Below are 15408 nucleotides of genomic sequence, written 5' to 3'. Positions count from 1 at the left end.
AAGACCTTGCTAGGTGGTTGTAAATGAAACTGACCCTTGAAAAGGGTTAGATGGAGATAGACAACGTTCATACAACAAAAAAAGGTCCGATAGAGTTAGATAATGAACCCATTCCTTGTGAAAACAGGCAGAAAGCAGTGAGTACTAGCAGAAGGGGCCCTTGTTTTCGTTAGACAATTTTATCTCACTAAGAGCAACGTACGCATTTCACAGTCACCGTAAATCAAAATAGTATAGTAACGAGGCAATATTTATACGACAAAATCCCGTAGAAGAATCTCCACACAACACAGCAAGGACTGTTCTGCACAGCAGTAGGACGAACCTTGTCATGAAGCTAACTACACATCAACGAAGAGTCAATCAGGTAATACGAGGCTCAGACCACCACCACCACACTCATCTCAAAGTTCACTTATGAGCTCCAAATCCACAATATATCTCTCACACAAACGCCTTTCACCTAGGATTGCGTTCCTAGGTGTGTGTACTAAAAGGCTTAGCCGCTGCGTACGCCTTCGGAATGTGCGAAATGTAAACAATGCCACGGTTGCCAATACGCTTCGTGTTTCCTAAGCCACTGCTGCCGCTAATTCAAAACGAAGCTATGGGACGCCTCCAGCAGCAGAGCAGCGGCAGCAGAAAGCAGCTGCTCTGCTGCCACGTTGCTGCTCGCATAAAGCTATGGGACCCGGCCCTTAGGCTTAGCAGTGCAGCAACACAAACCGTATCGACATTCGCTATATATTGGTGATAGTTTATAGTTATGTGGGACTATATAGTGACTGTAATGAGACCTAGGTTGGTCTACGTCTGTTGACCATAGGTCCACTTGAGTGCCGGCGTTGTGCCGATGTGGGATTTTCAACTTATATCACGGATTTAGAGGGTTTTGAGGATACCCCCAGTTTACGCTGTCTCTGTTCCTCAAGATACACAATGGTCTCGCACGCGTGCAAATGTACACGTTTTAAGTACCGATGGATTAGGATACAGCAGAAACCCCTTACCAGCGTTATAAACTGCAGCTGACGGCCCAAGTAAGTGACGCTCACGCTGCTCACGCCGTGTTGTGGTAGCCCGGCCCAGGCAGCAGACTGCAAAAACGAAACTATGCGCAAATACTTTCTGCTCTTTACTGCGCACCACTATGCGACTATGCTTTCTCCCTTCCTTCTAGCCCGCCATAGCCATACCAGTCCTCCTCAGGTAACCGAGGATGCGGCTGTAGAGTATGTACCACTGCGCCAATCTACAACGTTGCAAGCTCATTGGCCCAGACTGTGTGCGCGCTCCGATTGGTCGACTACGTTTTGAAATCGCATTTTGTACACGCGCATGTGTATGCAGCGTCCCGGCGGCCGTTTCAGTTTCAGCATAGTTTCGAAATAGCTCGCATCGGTCGGCACGGCGTCCGTCCTCTTGTGTTCCGTGTTTCGGTGATGTCAATCGGCAGAACAGTTTGTGATTCTACGCGTGATGTGCTGTTCCTGGACACGACTATTATCCCACGTACAGTCTACCAACTACGGAACTGGAATGCTTCGTGGGTTGGAGCGGTTGGAGAGTGAAGAACGCGTTCGGGCGCCGTTGGATTTTGAGGCCTGACAACAAAGACAGGATTACGATTACGTGCCACACAAGTGCCTTCCGCTCTGCAAGCAACGAAAGAAGATGCTCATCATAAAATCGGCCGGCAAGGCGTCCTCTTGTGTTCCGTGTTTCGGTGATGTCAATCGGCAGAACAGTTTGTAGTAGTGTTCGCTGGTTTATTCATGCGTCGATGTGATTCAACGTGTGTTGTGCTGTTCCTGGACACGACTATTATCCCACGAACAGTATATCAACTCCGGAACTGGAATGATTCGTGAGTTGGACCGGTTGGAGAGTGAAGAACAAGCGCGGGCCCCGTTGGATTTCGAGAGCTGTGTTCGTTTTGCTTCAAGTTCGAACTTCATTACAGTGCGCCAGCAACGTAGTGGACTTTATATTCACAGTGCACCCATGTATCAGATCTTTGAATCAGTGCTTTGTGTCAAATAAATATTTCTTTTAGCCAAAAGAAGCTTCAGTTATTTTGAATATCGGGTAACGGCGGTAGGCGTGAAATCCGGTAGAAGTCGATGGTAGCCAGAACCGGTCGAAAGGTCAGCCAAAGTTAAGGCTCCTGATTGGCCGACGGGCATTGCATAATTTCTACAACGTTGCATTCTCATTGGTCGTGTGCCCAGTGTTGTGTGAATTATCTCAAACTATGGGCTCTATGGGGAGCTGTTGGAGCCTGGCCATACCGCTCTCTCCCGAGAGCAGAGCAGGCGCTCACCTGTCTGTTCCACTCGTTCCAGTCAATGAGAAATATGTCGTTCGTGAATGATTCGTCCCACGAGGCACTCGAATGAACCGAAGGGTGAAAACATCCGCTCACCAATTCACCAGGCTATAGCGACGATTCTTTGGGTGTTTGCTCGTTCACCATGTGCACTGTGCTGCAGTGGCCCAGTGGCTGCGCAGTCGCCATCTATGGTGTAATCTGTGAAGCTGTCGTCTTCTTGCGGAGTGGGGCACCATATTCGGCGGTCGCCTACTCACTTTGAGGAGATGTTTATGGAATGGGTAAGATTCAAAGTGCAGGCAAACTGGTGAAACATAACTAAAAGTTTTCTCCGTGTCATTTTGCATCGAATTGACTCATCACTGACGGTGAAACATGACCAAATTTAAAACTCGCTGCGAACTTGTACCGAAAGAAACTTACCGCAAAGGCATTCAACTTTTTTTTAAAATTCCCCCGTTAGCGCCGCGAAGCAGCTGTTGGAGCAGCCTATAGATGTGGACAGATGGAGAGAGGACAGCAGGAAGGAGTGGGGGACATGGGGTTTAGTATGCGTCCTGGGCCGACTTCAAGGGGAACTGTGCAAACATTCGTCTGGAAAGTCTTCAGAGAACTCAACGAAAATCTCAGGCAGTACAGCCGGTGGTACGATTCGAACGGTCCACCTTCCAGCCTTTCGACTGAACCGGTTCGCCGAAGTTAAAGATTTTAATGGAATTCAAACGTGGTCATGCTTCCGGTCAACACATTCTCTCACTGAAGTTTGGTTTCATAGGACTCTGCAATAAATTTACCTGACAAGTGTTGTAGAGCGTCAAAGCTATCAGTGCGTTCCCTAGTAGTAGTAGTAGCACAAAACGACTTGTAAACGTCTCAAAAAGGTGTTGGCAAGATTTTGTTTTGTTTTGTTTAGAAGACGTCCTCCATCCTGTCTACATAAGGTCTTCTAGCTTTGGTTAACTTGACGCTTATTAAAATTATTATAATGCGTTATTACACATTATATAATATTATTATTACACACTGCACATTATTAATAATGAAAGCGTTGAAGACTTCGTCGAGTCGGTCCTGAAGATATATTATACTATAGTGTATTATGTGTTTCTATGTTGTTCCAGGACAGTACATCCTTTCTCCTGCCCAGACGGAAAATTCAGTCCTGTGGATATCCATCCGAGATAGTCTGATGGAGACCTGCCTCTTTTTTTTTCTTTCTTTTTACTTCGGCCACCGTCACCACACACGTCCATTTCGTTGTCCGTTTCTCCACTTTGTTTGTTTCTCGTATCTGCCATGGCGTTTCAAAAGGTAGAAAGAGAAAAACAAGACAACGGGTGTGTATTGTAATCAAGTAGGAGAACTATATACCTATGGGTACTTGCAAAGCGGAAATAGATACCATACGCTGTACTGCTATCCGATTAGATCGGTTGGCACCCGCAAGTGTTACAGTGTTGAGCCAACCATCCTCCCCGTTTGTTCTTTACGTTATATGATGATCGCGTTATCTGTCATCAATGCATATATACTGTGTTTACCACATGGGAGAGTAATTTGATAAATAACGCTCTCTTTGCACACTACATACAGGGTGTTTATTTTTATTCGTTAGAGAATTTTTATTAAAAAAAAAAAACTAGCAGCGCAAAATAGATGCCGTTTTGGCAGTTGAGTTCTACGGCCAAGTTGACATCCAAGAAAGTACGCAACTACAAGATGACTAATTACATAAAATTCATTAATGAACTCTTTAATTAGGGGATTTCGAGCAAAAGCGGGAGATCAGAATGAGAGACCATCCTATACATCTGTTCTTGACTGGTTGTTCTTGCACCTCTGTGCGTTGTTGTTTTTTAATGCGCTACGCCCGCACAGCTGTCTCAGGTTTGCTTGGGAGCAGAAACTACTACTTCAACATTAGTCGTTCCTTTTCTTAAAATTATGGGACACCACATGTATGCATGGTATGACGATTACGTGCCCTGAGGTGGTTGCCCAGAGGTGCAACCACCGGCACACTGCAATTTAAAGGAGTGGTGCACACGCTTCTAGAAATTCCTGTGGCCACTTCCACTTCCATTCCACTTCTTCCTGTGGCGCAGCAGAGCAATGTGATTAGAATTACCATTTGCACTTTGATGCCAATGGTACAACGACTGCATGTCGCATACTGCGGTTTAAAGGGGCGGTGCACATGCTCTTAGGAATTTTATTCATCTTCTACCTGTAGCACCATGGTGCAACGTAATTTCAATTACTGTTTTTCACATTGGCGCCACTGGTGCGACCACTGCATGTTGCATTTTGCAGTTTAACGGGGCGGTGCACACAGTTTTAAGAATGCAATTTAACTTCTTCCAGAGGCGCAGGCGAGCAACGTAATTTCAATTACCATTGACGCTTACGTCAGCAGCATAGTCCTTTAAAACGAACGAAACCTCCTCAACCATGGTGCCGACATGCGATGCCATTCTACTAGGATTGTAACAGAGGCCACAACAAAATTAATTCCGAAAAGGCGTCAGGAGAGCCGTCTAAAACGGGCGAAACCCTTTAATCATTGTGCCAAAGACATTACGCACGACTTATGTCATGCCATTGTAGTGGGATTGTAACAGAGGTGACCACAAATACGGAAAAGGCAGCAGCAGTGCCCTTTAAAACCTGTGAAATCCCTTTAAAGGTCAGCTACGCCGATTTGGCATTGGCATCATCATTCAAGGAGTTTTCCACCAAAGTAGGTAACTGGTGCAAGTGATGTGGAGTTGCGGGCCTCACATTAGTGAGGCCATTTTATTTTTTCCTTAAAACCAAACCAAACCAACCGATGTGTTGGAACGGTTGTGATATTCAGACGAACACATCGAAGTGCCCCCGAAACGCACCTTCGTTTCTCAATTTTGTCTTCCTATTCCGAAAATTAATTAATCAAAGAAAGATCAAAGAGTGATATTAAACGGTAGGTGCAACTTATTTATTTAGACATGGTAACAAGACTTTAGTGCACGAGACTGCACTTCTTCAGGTTACAAAAATATGAACATGGTACAGGAACATATATATACAGTTGACGAAGGAGTTTTCGTGAAGAAGTGCAGTCTCGTGCACGAAAGTCTTGTTACCATGTGTAAATAAATAAGTTACTCCTACCGTTTAATATCACTCTTTGATCTACTCCATCACCGGCAACTTGACATCGCCTATTTTTCTGTCGTCGTAATCAAAGAAACCAAAACAAGCCATGGGCGCAGCCATTTTTGTGACGTAGATGTGGAACACCTGCTCCATCTACGTAGACGGAGAATCGTACTTCTGATTGGATGAAAGCTGAGGCTTTCTCCGACTTTCCTGACGGCTTCTCCCGTTTGCGAGGAAATCCAGCTATGATGAGGGCTTCGTCCGAGGTAATCCCCAGAACTGATTGGCCACTCGTGCGCGTCGTTCCCGCCTCTTCCGTCGCCCAAACGCCTAATATGTATTCGCTTCCGACTTCGAGGGGAGCGTCTCGTTTCTATTGTTCGACGCCGCTTTGGCCGCCGCTCGCCAAACGCCGCGGCAGGACGCTGGATAAAACGCTGAAGAAACGCATCATGCGGTTGGGCCTTAAAGGTTCTGTTATCCAACTCGCGCGATCAGTGAGTAGGAGTTGGAGCAGGAGTAGGAGTCAGAATCGTGACGTATGAGAGTGATCGTACGTCATCGTCTCCAGCTGTCCGCATCGAGAGGGCAGTAACTGGGAGTCAACTCTCGATCACCTCGTGTTGAATCCTCGTATTTTAGAACGGGAGTCGCACTCACGGGTATGACCTCATGAGAGCCGCACAGCGGCCATTTTCATCCACCAAGAGTTAAAGCCCCTCTATCCCTTCATACAGGAGTCTCGTGTCCCTCGAACCCTCTAAATGAACGCAACCTATATACGAGGCGATGAAGCATGCGTCGGGCATAGGAGTTGTGTTCGTTTATTCAACTCGGTCGAAGTCGTAACGTGTGAAAGTCATCGTACGTCATCGACTCCAACGTCCCGCAACGAGAAGAGAGTCGCTGGGAGTCGACTCTCGAGCATCGCTGGTGTTGAATCTTGGAATTTTAGAACTGAGGTCACTGCTATAGGCTGATAACGTCACGTCACGAGAGCCGCGCCGCTGTATTTTCGCCAGTGTTGTACCCGTTGACGAAATATGGTATCGCTATACCGATACTCGTTACTCCCATAAAAAGTATCGAAATACCGATAACCATACTTCCTTTTGTAATCGAACGGGGTACCGTTAACTCCCCTCCCCCCCCGGATGCGCCAGATGGTTACAGGTCAGTTCATCGAACACAGGGTGCAGATCACGAATGCCTCGTCTACTACGTAGTCGCGGACAAGACTTTTCTTTCATTTTACTTCAGCCACAGCATGTTTACATAATGCAGACTTTCTTCTTCTTTTCCTTCAGACCAAGGTTGCTGCACCAAATAGTGCACCTACCGCACACAATGCCACTTGTACAGACGCTGGTAGCCCAACTGCTCCAATGCTCTGAAGGAGCGCGAACAAGCTTCCCTTCACCACTGCGCCGATGGCGCTGTGCCACATGGCCGCCAGCGATCCTGCTACTACTCCTGTTGCGGAGAATCCTAGGGCTCCCAGGACAACAGTCGGACACAGCAGTGCCAGGCCGGCTCCGACTGCAGAGTACGACATCAGACATGTAAAACACTCAACTCACGTACCGGTCCTTTGCAAGCTCATTCATATATACACTCATTTACAAAATATGTGCCATCGAGCTGAGACAGGCTGCTGCTCTGCAAGAAACACTGCTGACTCTCCCCGCTATCTGTGACGCTCTCAGTTCAGCGATGGTAAAGTTGTCGTGGTCTTCTGTTTTCCGGTCTAGTGCTTAAGTCAGTGATAAATTTTCCGATTTCTTTCCGATTTTCGCGCATTTTATGGCCACCTGGGAGAATTCCAATCGCTATGCCAGAAAACGCTCACCACCAGCAGTAATGCTGCTTGCAAGCGCGGGTTCTGGGAGCGGTATAACGCAACACAAAACTAATCACGCATAAAATGAAACCATCATGCGCGGCTTCATCCATCTATAATCCCTCAGCATGATCCATAATCCAGCGAACTGCACATTTAGCTTATTAAGGTTTTTGAGAGCGAATTACATCCTATACTACCTCGTTCGGGATGGAATTCCACTACCTAATTGAAAGCGGAAAGAACGGATGTTACGGGATAGCTCACGTAAATACAAGCGTTCAAGGTTGAGCGAGAGTTTCATTTATTTCAATACAATAAAAAATTATGTACACACCAAACTAAGTATTCGCCGTGCGCACCTAGACACACTGCCATCGCTGTGGCAACTCTTTGGTGCCTTTGGCGTAGAAAGAAGTGGGGTGCTGTCGTGGACATTGCAGGACACCTCTCTGGATGACTTCAATATGTCTGGAACGTCTTTCATCCAAGCTGCTCTGGCAAAGCTGGATGCTGGCCCAAGCAAATGGCAACTGATTAAGACTAAATCTCAGCTGTAAGGGGCACGGGGCAACACCTCCCAGCGAATTTCGGCTAGGGTTGCGAACGTCAAGTTAGACGTCTGAGGCCGCCATTGTCACATAGAACATTAACATTCCGGATCAAGAAACATCCGCAAGGAACATCAAATGCTGTTTCTTGCAAACTGTGTTTCGCACGGCACCCTTCATCAACGCGTAGTAGTACTGGGCATTAATCATGACCCGTTGCTCCAAGAAGCTGTGGATGACACCGCGTATGTCCCAGACGACAGTTCTCATGGACTTCCCAGCAGACTTCCCCTGCATCTTGCTTTTCTTTGGCGGCGGGGAAGCCTGATGTCGGCATTCGATGTTGCTTCTTTTTTTTTTTTCTTTCTTCACGTTTCATCACGTGTGACAATTGAATGCAAAAATTCGTCTGCCTCGGATTGAAACCGGTTCAGCAGCGGCCCAGAGACTGCCATGCGTGCCCCCTTCTGGTCACAAGTAAGGTGTCGGGGAACCCATCTTGTACAGACTTTGCGGAACAGTAAGTGCTCGCGAATGATTGTGTCCACGCTGCCGAAGTTTATCTCGCCGGTTCCCGTGGATCGCTTACTCAACGCCTGCGATGTGCAATGACCAGACTGCAGTCGGACGAACGTGTCTATGTGGTTCATTCGTCAACACACCCCCTCCTTCGTCAAACTGTCTCCACCAGTCATACACTCTTCCCTTTCACCGTGACTGTTCCCCATACTGTGCCTGTAATCTCTGCCAATCAGCTGGTTTGACGTTCTCCTTCACAAGTAACTTGATTATGCACCGCTAGCTGTTCCATAGCTGTACAGACACACCGCTCGCCACCATGACAGCTACCGCTGCTGCACGTGTCGCTGACTCGAGAACGATTGCACTTCGACCTGTTTTATTCAATTACATTTAGTCATTAAAGTGTCAGTCAAGAGTCAACCTTGAACAACCCTTGAACACTGCTGCACAAAAGTTTACGGAACACGCTCCGGTGTACGGTAGCAGTGAATGTAACCGTACGGACTTAGGCCTATAGGTAGCCCAGACACCTGTTTGCAAGTCCGTACACTACGGTATACCATTCGCTGCTATAGCGTGTCATTCTGAGGAAGGAATGGACCTGAGCGTGTTCTGTAAACATTTGTCCAGCACTGTACATGCTAGGTCTGAGTCAATCAGTCAAGTATTTCTACGTTCCGCATAAGTCAAATAAGCTTCTGTGCGAATATTGAGCTTTCCACTACGTACAAGCAAGAACGTTTGAATACTGCGCATTTTGGCTTTCACTGACAGCGGAGTAAGGTACGCGTCTTGTGCATTAGTGTAGGTGAATGATGTCTGCCAAATTTGTTATAAAAAAAAATCCTAATTGCCTTCCACTAAACAATTCTTCTTTTTCGTTCGTCCTAATGGATACCACGCTGGTGAGCGATATTCTAGCACAGGGCAGATAAGAGTGGTATATCCTGTTACTCGGACGCTGGCGCGCGCCTGACGTCGGATTACACTTTATTTTTTTTATAACGACTTTCCATTTACGCTCTCAATATGTTGACTCCAAGATAGTTTGTTGTTCGGTAGTTTGTTGTGTTTGTTATGTTGGCCAACGCGCTGTAATTAGAAGTTGTTGAGGGAGAAATTAAACTTTTGTATACTTTTCTGTAAACTTAAAGACATAGCTGTCTTTACATTGATCCTCATTTGCCACTACTCTAACCATCTATTTTTCTCAGTGCTATGTGTAGAACAAACTGGCCATCTGGTGTTGATATGCATAATCGATATAGAAGTTGATCCTAAGGGGTTCCCAAGAAGCGCCTAAACGGAAAGAAAGTAAAAAAAGACAAAAAATTATATTAGGTACTATGCTCTCAACCATCAATAATATTTTAGTAGCAATAACTGCAACAATTTTTGTTTTCATAACAAACCATGATTGCAATTGGGATATCTTACGATACCGCTTACCATGTGCTGGGCATGAAAAAATTAATGTGTGCCTTGTGGAATAGATGTCTAGTTCGTGGACTCTTACCTGCAGCTCCGATAATGAGTCCCATGATTCTTCAGCAACAGTACTGCGACGACACTGAAAGAGACAGTCCAGAATATCCTCCTCATGCATCTTTCAAAGTATGAAATCAGACAGCATAACTGCCGCCACATACTTATTCAAAAGCATTTTCATTCCATTACTCTAGTGGGCCCCAGGCGAAAAATCTCTCCACTTACAAGTTACTTATGGAACATTAAACATATCCCTCCCCCTTGCAAACCACTTTTTCAGAAAACTGATTTATAAACCACTTGTTATTTTTCACTTGAGGGCGTAATAACTGGTAAATTTCATTAGGCCATTGCAGCGTCAGTGCAGGTAACATTAGTGCAGGGGAAGTTATTTCGCAGTCGCACCCCACATAACAGTATTTTCCGGCAACAAATATGACAAAAAAAAAAAAAAGGGGGGGGGGGCGGTGGAAAGAGTCAGTGGTTGACAATATTTGCCTACGACGTCAAGGCTCGTTGGTGCACGACGACCACTTAGAGATGATATAGGGAGTCCATGCGTGAGTGAAACGCGGTGGTTTTTTTTGGTAGGCGACACCATTCAGGAAGTCGGCTTCACCTTACGCTTGCCAGAGTAATGAAGCCCGCTTTACAGTGTTGTCAATGCTGTTTAGTTTGATGCGCGCGGGGGAGAGGGGTTAACACAAGTGATAAAAAGATAACAACAACGACAACTTTATTGCGAGATGATGAATGGTGAGTTTCACCGCCAGGGGCGATACTCTACCCCATTGGTGGTGGTGACGCGGGGAATCAATTAAGGAGCCCCTTCACAATAAGGATCGAAGTCCCATTGGTACCCAAAAAGGTAAAGAGAGCTTCGAGGGCAGAACCTAGGATAAAAAGATTAAAAACATTGAAACTACCGTTTATTGGTGTACGAGCTTTTAAGGAAGTGGGCTGCATTTCATCTGGGTTTTCCTCAGAAGCTTTCAGACACATATGTCGGCACAGTACCCTTAGAAGTCGGCCCAGGACGCACATTCTCCCAGGGCGTCAGTCGTGACGTTGCCCACATATGTGAGGCCGACAACGGGAAGCCCTTTCACCATCACCACCACCACTACCACCGCCTGTCATCAAGTACGAAAATAATGAGGAGGAGTAGAGCTCGATATAGGCTATAACGTACGGTGTGGTCACGTAAATAATAAGAGGAGAGGAGGCAAATGAAAGGTGAAAAACGTAAAAGGACAAAAGTGCGCAAACTCTGGGAACCAAACCTCAAATCCCCTGGTGGAAGCATAAGGTGATGATAACGATGATGATTGGGGCTTTACGGCATAAGCAACTACGACTATATACATATGCGCCAGAACAGTAAAAGCGGACGACTAAAGCGATTATGTTAAAAACAATATACTAAGCAAATAAGGTTATAAAACGCGATGATTAAGTTATCGTAAAGAAAAAAGAAGTATATCAGCAGATAGATGGCCAATGCCTCTAAAAAGTAAAAGAGGCGGCTCATCACGCTATACTAGGGCTGTGTGAAGCGATAAACTGCAAAACTCGTGAAAATGACAGTGGGACTCTTGTAACGGACACGTGATAAGCAGTACTGAAAGCCGTGCGCACTGGTGTGGGACTTACTCTCTGCGAAGTTGGGATCCATGAGTTAGTTGGGTGTGTCCCAGCCTTAGTCGAGCTCCGTGTAACTTCGTGCTACCGGTTTCAAGAAGTGTGTGTGGGGGGGGAATCCCCTGCATTTTATTTTTCACCTGACGAAGTTTATTCTTCCCCTGTACATCCTAAAACTGCTCCCATTTCTGGATTATGGTTTACTTCAGGATCGCCCTAACCTCCTGATGAGGAAGGTGAAAAGGGTTACACCCCTGGAAAGTGCAACTGCCGCAGCTTTGTCTGCACTACTCATTGCCGTGAATTTGAGGGACGAACTCGTTCTGTCGTTCGTTCCTCAAACTCAAGAAAATGTTGCCTTCATCGAATATCCATCAGCTCGCTTGCACACTTCTCATCTGTTGCTGTCTGCACGTTCGTTGTCGGGTATCCCCATGCGACCCTACAAAACATCAAAGAGACACTCTCGTAATTTACTGTACTGGCCAAATTTGTCACAGAGCTTTTTGCGCTCGAGAAGTGCATAATTCTGATTTCGCCTGGTTTGCATACCAAAGTTTGGCGACATATCTCAAAGTATACATGCTCGTTTTCGTATTTTTGAGAAAGAGGGTGGCGTATTCAAATAATGGTCGCCTCCAATTCCGCTGCCTCGCATTTTCGAGAAAACATCCGAGTAAAAAGGTATTTAAAGTGCAGCTCCGCTGCTGTTCCGAAAGTATGAAGACGTTGTGATATTCAGAACCGTGGTCCCAACTTCATTCATAAACGCACATTGCTTTCCAAATTTCCATGCTCCTTCGTGAGAAATTTGAGAAAAACTACTGGGCGGCGGTTCCACTTGTGACGTCATACTTGGAACTGCGCGGATTGGATAACCACACCTAGCCAGCTCTGCCTGGCAACCAGTTTGTGTTTACACTCCGTCATGGCCGCTGTATCATGCTGAAATAGCTGTCACGAGCTATCGGGGACCACCGCACCGTTTTATCATGTTTCTTATAAGGAATACTTCGTCTTCGAGCACGTTCTCGTTCTCAATAGCTTTGGTGGTGCTTTCTGCACGCGCAGCAAGTCCACGCATAGTGCGCTGCCAAAGCTATTGAGAATGCGTAAGTGTACGTCACACGTTAGGTGTTAGGTCTTGTTGGTAGCATGAAGCACAGTGCGGGCACAGAATGTCCGCTCACGACGGCCGTCGTTGCACAACGAGGCCATCCTGTAAGGCTTGTTAAAGAAGACCGGCACAACTATCTTTGAGGCTATTAACGACAGCAATTATCACGGAACACACCCAAAACATTCACCTTCGCCCATAGATCTCCGCCATCGCATCGACGATTTGGCGTTAGCCAAGCCACGAGCGCGGCTAAGCCAGGACGAAGCCGGGATTGGTCAGGGTTTGCCGACCACAGGACCGCCGTGCCAGGGAAATTTAAAAAATTGTTTTCTTAAAAACTACAAACAAATGGGTGAAAATTTTTCACATTTATGCTCCCTGAGCGGAAACGAACGCACAGCCCAAGCATGGCTCCATTCTGTCGCAGTCGAAAATCGGCGGAGCTGAGCTTTAATGAATTTTAGGCAATTAGTCGTCCAGTAGTTACGTGCTCTTCCCACAGGACGTCCCTATGGCCGTGTAACGCGCCAACAGAAATGGCACCAGTGCTGCTCTCACAGCCTAAAAAGAGAGGGAAAAAGAAAGAAAGAAGAAAAGAAAAATCTGTAAAGGATGAAAAAAAAAAAAAAAACTATATAATCGGTAATGCATTTGTTGACGGTAGAACATCCTTTCACGCGTACGTCATAGACGAACTCAGCGAAAATTGAAAACATTCGACTTGGCAGCTCATACCTAATACCTAATTCTAATACCTATATTGTATCACAATTATTATGTAATACATTTTTGTGTTAGTACCGTGGTATTACGTATTATAACAACACATTTTCAAAAAGTATTTGTTTTGTGTTATAATATGCCAGAGTTGTGCAGTATTAATATTTTTTGAATTAGAATACTAATACTATAATACTTCTGAAACAGTGTAGTACAAGTCATACAGCAGTAATATGGCAATACATATTTTCCATATTATCATACTAACCCAAATACTTTTTGAAAACGAGTATACAAAAATGTGCTACAGTAATACTATTTTAATACAATGTATTATAATACATGTCCACCCATAACAATCACGGCATCCTGTGCACGAATTTTCTTGACATAGAATTTACGTCCTTCCGATCGTTCATATAATGTTTTGGCGTTACATTTTGGTGTAGGATTAAATTCACTGAATAGCCATAATTAATTTCCTAGAAAAAAGTTAATGAAATAAAAGTTGAAATGAACTGTCACCAAAGTAAACTGTACGCCCAATACCTCGCGGACATCCCCAAGGGAGAGAGAGCACCCCCCCTTTTTTTTCAACTTTGCTTTCCTAGACCGTATTCGTGGAGGAGGGCGTTGTTAACATGAAAAATTTAATTACAATTTGCAATAATCGTATGATCCTTGGCGCAGCTTTCCTTCCTTCGTAAATATCACGCAAACAATTCGAGAATACCGAAATGCAGAAGCTTCTGCAGACTTCACCCAAGTCTGAAACCGAAACTTTACGACCTCATTGTCGGCTGACAGAGCACTATCGGTATCACAGGTATCTGGCAACTCCGAGTTACTTTCAGCCGGCGAAAAATAGCCAGAGTAGCGAAAATGACGTCATAACTCTGCGGCGAAAATTAGCCAGAGTAGCCAGGGAGTGACAACTCTAGTCTACTCTGCTCTGAAGAAGGGTAGCCGTCGTTTCTGACGTCACACACAAGCTCGCAACCAACCGTCTTGTTGACAGACAATATTGGGTGGTGTTCTATTTCGAAATGTAGGATTGGTTAAAAACTGTCGAGAATTTTCAAAATCTGCTGGAGTGCACGCATCTGCGTACATAGTGTCTGCCAACACTTCCACATCGTCTCGCCCGTCAGGTCGCCAAGGCCAGTCCGCCATTTTGAGCGCAGAGTAACTCTAGCCGTTCGAAAATTACGGTCAAAGGTGGCTACTCTGCAGTCACGCGATGATAAAGGCTCTGACGTCGTTACCCAACTCCTGGCTGCTCGGGTTGAATAAGAAAACGCACCCACAGTCAGTTTTGAATTCCACTGGTTGAGCGTCTGAGTTACAAATTGTCAAGTCAGCGTTTGTCCTGCCTTTCAACACTTAAAAGCGTTAAAAAAATGGAGGCACATCTGAAACTGTGTTTTTGATGTGATACAGTGACTTGTCTTTCGGGCTCTGCACAAGTCGAACTTTGAGAAAATGCGAGCGAATCATGTGTAGGACAGTTTAGACAAGTGGACGTTGGACAGTGAGTGGACGTTGTCAAAAGCTTTTACCTGCGTGGTCTGAGAATGACGATGTTTCAAAATAGGATATCAACGGGTAAGTTGTGTTTTTTCGATATCCGTCGAAGTCGTTTTACAGAATGAGATCAGCTAGAATTTATCTTTTTGTTCTGGGCTCCACCACTTGTGAGGGAACAAAATACAAATACACATTTTTGGGACGGGGGCTTTGCAGGGCGGGCAACACCAAAGCGTTGGCAACACGAACCGAAGCAACGTTGTTCGGGCATTCCGCGATATCCCAGCGTTCAAAGCCCTAGATCTCAAAATTCACAACACCAAAAGCCCATATTGCAACATCAAAGCTTTTGTCTGCGAAGTCTGAGGATGACCGAAATGGGATGTATCGGTGGGCCAAGTGTCAGACGCGTGTTTTGAATGTCCGTCGAAGGAAGCGAACATTTTAGTGGAGGTTAGGCTTAGCAGGGCGGACGCGCTATAGCAACACCAAGGCCACCAAGGCGTTGTCAACACAAAATGAAGCA

At 45.6% G+C, this 15408-nt stretch overlaps 1 protein-coding gene across 6 annotated transcripts in view; it reads right to left on the bottom strand.

Annotated features, from left to right (window-relative positions):
• Window positions 1–15408, bottom strand: part of LOC135374723 (interferon alpha-inducible protein 27-like protein 2) — a 115941-nt gene that overhangs the window by 6566 nt on the left and 93967 nt on the right. Inside the window, exon 1 of one of the 6 annotated variants that reach the window (XR_010417092.1) lies at window positions 2324–2492. The exons of 3 other annotated variants lie outside the window; for them this stretch is intronic. The gene's annotated coding sequence lies outside the window, so the exon portion shown is untranslated. Of the gene's footprint in view, window positions 1–325; window positions 536–1010; window positions 1210–2323; window positions 2493–15408 lie in introns of those variants that run through there. 2 more of the 6 variants (XR_010417088.1, XR_010417091.1) reach the window with 2 other exon arrangements.

This window comes from Ornithodoros turicata, unplaced genomic scaffold, assembly GCF_037126465.1.
Source record: "Ornithodoros turicata isolate Travis unplaced genomic scaffold, ASM3712646v1 ctg00000746.1, whole genome shotgun sequence".
Classification (NCBI taxonomy): Eukaryota; Metazoa; Arthropoda; class Arachnida; order Ixodida; family Argasidae; genus Ornithodoros; species Ornithodoros turicata.
This window is presented reverse-complemented; position numbering and strand designations above follow the sequence as displayed.